The 6,498-nt window shown below is 41.9% G+C and overlaps 2 long non-coding RNA genes across 2 annotated transcripts; both read right to left on the bottom strand.

Moving 5' to 3' along the window:
• Nucleotides 1-975: 975 nt before the first annotated feature.
• On the bottom strand, nucleotides 976-2,101 carry LOC308393018. Its single transcript, XR_013970902.1, has 3 exons — nucleotides 1,377-2,101; nucleotides 1,180-1,291; nucleotides 976-1,099 (listed from the first exon to the last, which is right to left on the bottom strand). It is a non-coding gene; the product is annotated as an uncharacterized lncRNA (long non-coding RNA).
• Nucleotides 2,102-2,231: 130 nt separating this feature from the next.
• Nucleotides 2,232-4,391, bottom strand: LOC308391849. Its single transcript, XR_013970705.1, has 3 exons — nucleotides 4,343-4,391; nucleotides 4,125-4,182; nucleotides 2,232-2,510 (listed from the first exon to the last, which is right to left on the bottom strand). It is a non-coding gene; the product is annotated as an uncharacterized lncRNA (long non-coding RNA).
• Nucleotides 4,392-6,498: the final 2,107 nt, after the last annotated feature.

Raw genomic sequence — 6,498 nt, 5'->3', positions numbered from 1 at the left:
CCGAAAAACAGGTGGGGGTCCTCCACCACCACCACTCACAGAGGCTGAGCAGTTGGCCCTCAGCCAAAACAGTGGGCGCCCTGTGGCCGAAGGCATCTCTGCGGGGACATCCTCTGAGGCAATAACCCCGCAAGACACAAGTGCCTACATAAGGGGTAAATTCAAAATAATACATGATGTGCATACATCCTTTCTTCACAGTCACCTTTGCAGTGCGACACATTCATTTGATAAACTCTTTACCATAATGGATTATTTTGTAGTGAAGTTATTTTCCGACTGATTTTGCCTTCCCTCAGCCTTGGTTGTCTTTGAGAGCATAATGACAATGAAGTGTAAGGTGCTTGGTATGTTTGTTAATTGCCATTTGGTCCCTTGTAAGTTATAAGTGACCTGTATAAACCTCATATTCTATCAGTTGATGGTGATGGTGTACTGCATCTGGTGCAGCCTCCTGTTGAGCCAGACCAACATGCAGTTGTGAGTAATACTCCACAGATTATATGAGTTTACAGTAGAACAGCAATGTTGTTAATTTCTTTACTACAGGAAAATAATGAAGAAACATTGACAGCTGTTACAGAGGAGGAAGCAACAGAGACACTTTATGAGGTTTACATCTTTTAATACTTTGTGTACAGGAAACACAGGCGACCAATAAAGCCAGTTGAACAAAAAATCTGTTTATTCTTCTTTCAACATGTTGAGGTGATGGGTCAAAGGAAATGATTGTGACATATGGTGTCTCTGACTGCGCTTCCATCTTGTATGTCCGTGGGAGGGTCAGGATGTTCATGGTTTGGATCACTGCTGATGTTTGGTTCAGAAGGACAGTGTTCTCCTCTAATTGTGGCAATGTTGTGAAGAATCACACATGCCACAATAATGTCACATGCCCTTTCTGGGGTGACCCTGAGTCTTTGCAGGCACTGGAACCGGGCCTTAAGCATTCCGATAGTCATTTCAATTCTGGCTCTTGTCCTGCAATTAGCCAGATTATATCGCTGCTGTGGGCCCGGTTCAGGGTCAGGGTAAGGGGTAAGCAAATAGGGTAAACATGGATACCCCCTATCACCAAGCAAGTAGCCAGTGAACTCTCCTAAGACAGAAGGATACACTTCAGTTCAAATGTCCCTGAAGCAATTGGTCTTTATATATTTTAAAGTATTCTCAACTCACCATGTCCAAATTTTGTGCTCAGTGTACATTCACGGAATATTTGTGAGTCATGGACAGAGCCTGGCCACTTGGCTTCCACATTTGTGATAATGTTGGCAGCATCACATATGATCTTCACAGTGCAGAGAACACAAATTAGCATCCATTACTATAATGAAATAATTTGTTAGTTTGACATGCTACAGGGAACTATGTACCTGCACATTAATGCTGTGGAAAGACTTCCTGTTCACATAGTCTTCTTCATTTACTGAAGGAGCAATGATTGGAATGTGAGTGCCATCTGTACAGCCAATCACGCCTGGGAACCCTGAAAATAAATGTGCAATTTAAGTAGTAGTCCAAGTATCACCACATCATACATTAAGTTTTGGTCATCCTGATACCTGCAATTTTGTGGCATCCCTCTTTGATAAATCTTGTGGGTCTGTGACCGGGGAACACCACAAACGAGTACAGGAGACGTTTCAGTGCAACTGTAACATTCCTGACTGCCCGACAGACGGTAGCCTTGGAAACGTGCTCAGCGTCACCAATATTATACAGAAAGCTCCCGTTTGCAAGAAACCGAAGTGCAATACAAATAATATGCAATGAACTGAGAGCATGTCCGCGATGTGTCACATGCGTAATATATGGCCTGAGGATGTTATCCAAATAAATTATAGATTGTGCTGAGAAACGGTAACGTTCGCACAGAAAATCATCAGGAAATGATAAAATGTCCAAACGCGCTCTGATCACTCTCTCCCGGCGGAGAGCTCTGCGGAGAATTTGGGCTTCACGATCTACTGGCTCTTCAAGGAAGTGGCACGCCATGTCCGACACTTCCTACTGTCAGGTTTCCGACAAAGGGGCGGAGACAGTCAGGGTTAGTTGTAGTAAACCTGCTAGGGGGCAGGTTAGCTTCACGGAGTGTGTCGTCATAGTGACTTCACTCAGGCTGCAGCTGAACTCGCTTTGTGAAACCGAAAACCCAGAGTTTTCGTTAACTCAGGGTATACTTACTCAGTTTTTCCACTAAACCGGCTTCCTGAAACAGGGCCCAGATGGTCTGTTTATGTTTTGATCAAGAGCCTTTTTTTGGGGCAGCTGAAGAGGAGAAGTCCATCTTATGGCCAACCTCTGGCTGCATCTTGGTCACATTACCCAGCAAAACCCAGTATGCAGGTTCATCTGTAACAGTCCTTGTGCCACAGATCAACACTGTTGCTTCTACATTAAACAGAAGAGCAGTGACGTGGGTGCAGGGTGGCTTCAACCTTCCCTGTGATGCTCACAGTGACCCATGGCGGCAATGCTGGTTCATTCAGTCTTTGAGAGTGCAGTACCTGAAACACACAAAGTTAATTTAAATACAAGAACTATCAGCCAAGGCCGACATAAATGTGTTTAATCTACTTTATCATAAATGTAACAAAGTGTTTAGAAAGTTAGCACATACATTAATTTTTCATTTCTTTGTGTTCATCTATAGAACACTGCATGTTATAGTGTAAATCTGCCTGTTCTGTCAGAAACCTGCCTGCAGAAAAGGAACCTAAAGTATGTAATGCAAGGATGTCATCACTTTAGAGAGGGAGAAAGCATAAAGTGACAATTATGAATCACTTAATATGATAAGGAGATTCTGCAGGTCATTAATCAATGTATAGAATTAAAATAAAATGTATTTTTAGTGACACAAGATACAAATATGGAAGCAAGATGTATAATCGCCCAGTTTGGGGAAATTGCAAGGGGCCTCAACTTCTCCATTCCCACAATGTGCAACAAATGGGCACAGCTGATCTTCAACAGTGGAACATCGGCCAGTTACTTCCAACTTTAACGCAGCTTGTAGTCTTGGAGAGCAGCTCGCCAAAACTGCATGCACAACTTCTGCTAACAGTGGAAACGGATTAAGAAATCCATGCAAACAGATTCATAAACCGAAAGATTATTTTACAGGATTAATTATCATATCAGCCACTGGCTGATCAAACCCTGAGGGTGTATAGAAGAAGCAGAGGGAATATCCCGTTTAAGTTTAGATAGTATTTGTAAAGATACTGACCATATCCTTTTCTGAAAGTGTGGATATAATGGATGGGGTAAGGTACTGACATGCTACAACTTTATAATTGTTAAATTCTGGGTACAAGTATACATACCCATCTTGTACATGTTGATTATTATTATTATCCTACCTAAATACATGTTTCTTTTAATCAGAGTATGCTGTTTTAATGACTTTACAATATCATTTACATTGTGTTCCTTACATTTTCCCTAATTGTATGTTATATTAATCCTATATTTCCGTTTTAATATTACTAATGTTTGCCTTGTTTTCTTCACTGTCTGGTCTGCCTCTGTCTTGCCTGTATGGATGCATTTACACCTAAATTTCCCCAACAAGGGATGTTTTAATTCACCACTATTCCAGTGAAACACGAGTCTCCCATCTTCCTGCTACCGGTCTCGAGTTTTTGTTCACCAAAGCACACACCAACTTCATAGTGACGGACAGATCACTGCCCTTTTCCCGCCTTGTCTGACCGTGTTTTGTGGCTGTGGTTCACTTCACCTCACTCTTCCCCATTCCTGTTATTAAATCAGGCCGTTCTGCAACCATGGCAGCCATTCACTCTATGGCTTTATTCATGGTGTATTTTACCCCTTCACCAAAGGCCGTTCTCGTTTCCAACATTATATTTGCAGTGTTCGTTTATCTATCAATATCTGCGGAGTATGGTTTTGTACCGAGTATCCTATTTTCTAAAGCACAGCATGTAAAGGGTAGCTCGGTTAGCAGGATGCTAGCATGTAGCGCTAAGTGAGACACGCCTCAGACGAGTTGAGCAAAGACCCCGTCTGTGTACTTTATACGTGAGCAACGGATTTAAATAAAATTAACGTTTCAAAAGACAAACTTGAAGATAAAAAAAAAACAATATACTTACCGGAGAACCGCCAGGGTTTGCCGCTGCCATCTTGCTGCTCCTAAATTCAAAACTGCCTCTGCAGACAGGCAGGGGAGGCGTGGAAATTGTCTTTGAGTTAGTCAAACGTTTTACTTAGTTCGAGTAGATGATAAAATGAAAGAAAAATGAATGGGATTTTAAGTAGGACTAGGCGTTCTGTAATGATCTCTAGTTAGGAGAAAAACTTAATCACTCACCTTTAAACAGCTCTCTTTTAGGAGACACACTGCTGGCTAACGGTGTCATGTGATCAAACAGCGTAATTTAATTGGCTGAGAGCCGCTCGACTCGATCTAGTGCTGATTGCTCTGGCTTGGGTCATTCAAGTTCGTCACCTTTGCAGTTGAATTTTTGCAGGTGCAATTTTTTGCAGGTGAATATTTGATGGTGAATTTTTTGCAGGTGAATTTTTTGCAGGTGAATATTTTTGCAGGGAAATTTGGAGGGTAAAAATTCAGTGTTATAAATTCAATGTCTAAAAATAGTTGAATTCTGATGATACGATATTTCTTCCATAGAACTTGTCCCCCTTAAGTTTAGCAATTTACCGGAAAAAAACAGTAACCTCACAAAGTTATGCGCACAATGGAAGATACAGAATATATTAAATTAGTATCAACAAAAAAGGCCTTTAACTGGTGTAAACTGGTTTTTAAACGAGTCGACAAAAGCGCAAAAGAGAAGGGTATCCTTTGTTTTTTATTGTGTGAAAAGGATATAGTATAAAAATGTGTCATTCCCTTATGTACTTTATGTGTTGTGTACTTTATTTGTGTCCATTTTTATTCACGAGTGAGCCAAAAAAACAAAACAAAACAAAAAAAACCCCATTATTTTTAACCCGAAAAAATCAGAGGAACACCAATTAAAATGTTCAGATTTCTCTCTTCTCCCTCTCTGCACCCAAAGCCTGGCAGAGGGCTGCCACTTCGGTCCAGTAGCGGTTTTAGATACGGGCGACGCGGGCGATTGCCCGGGGCGGCATCGTGGTGGGGGGCGGCATCACGGGCATCGGCAAAAAAAAATGCTTGTACTCATGCTGCCCCGACGTAACCCAGCACATATTGGGAATGGTACAGGCACCGATCGGTTTTCTATCGCCCATTTGCTGGGAGTAAGGACGCCCTTCTTTTGCGAGGTGCGCCTGCTGCTTGCGACACAGGGAGGAGAGGACGGGGCGGCGGGGGATTCTCTGGTTGGCTGGAGCAGCATCTAATAACCAACTCGCAAAGTAAACAAAATAAAAACAAACCAACAAACACGAAAACACCAGACATAATACAGACTTATCATTTGCACCAATGTTTTTTCGAAATTCTATACACGAAAAGTGGGCGCGAGAGCCCTCGGTGCGCCTGCTTGCTGCTGAAGTCAAAGTAAACTTTATTGTCATCTCCGCTACAGTCCAGCAGTGTTGGTCAAGTTACTTGAAAAAAGTAATCAGTAACTAATTACTGAGGGAGTAGGGTAGGCGGAGGTTTACCCTGGTGCAGGTGTGCCGCAGGGTTAGGGGGGGTTTTTCGCTGTAAAAAGAAGTTTTCTTCCCACACACAACAGACACTAATGTCTTTGTCACTTTTTATGGAATCAAACTCAAAGTAAGGTCAGTACTTCCATGCTTTAAACGCTGCACGCTCATACTCTCTCCCGCACTCGATATATTGTCCGTTGTTGATCTGCACACAGCTGTTGTCACCAACGTCGCACTTGCTTACGTCACTGTCATGAGACATTCTCACAAAAAATCACGGTTTTAGTAACGCAGTAACGCAGCGTTCCTACGGGAAAGCAACGGTAATCTAATTACCGTTTTTGCAATAGTAATCCCTTACTTTACTCGTTACTTGAAAAAAGTAATCGGATTACAGTAACACGTTACAAGTAACGCGTTACTGCCCATCTCTGCAGTCCAGTATATAGAGAGACGAGACGACGAGGCTCCAGTTACAGAAGTGCAAGTGAACAAACAAAATATATAAGAAGAGTAAGAAAATAAATATACACTTTAGGACTCGGGGTAAAGGGATCAATAACAATTTAAAATTTACAGTTTGATGATTTAAAGTCTCACACACAAGCTGTCGAAAGGGGAGGGGGGGCTGCTGCTTCCAAATAGAGCACAATTAATTTATAATGTTGTAAATCCAAGCCCATTATGGATTCATGATTTGAATCCTGGGTTGTGTGAAATCTCAGAAATGCACCCAAAGTGAATCTGTGAACTAAGGTGTAGGTCTTTTAGGTTATGTTGTGGTGATCCTCGAGTTGGGGGATTTGTGTTCATACTGAACTGCAAAATTAAAACCAATTGAAGATGGACAAGAAAAGTTCAAAGCCATCAGGTCCTCAGTTT

The sequence above is a fragment of the Rhamphochromis sp. 'chilingali' genome (genome assembly GCF_963969265.1).
Source record: "Rhamphochromis sp. 'chilingali' genome assembly, chromosome: 2".
Lineage (NCBI taxonomy): Eukaryota > Metazoa > Chordata > Actinopteri > Cichliformes > Cichlidae > Rhamphochromis > Rhamphochromis sp. 'chilingali'.
Note: the sequence above shows the minus strand (reverse complement) of the source record. Positions and strands in the feature narration are given on the sequence as shown.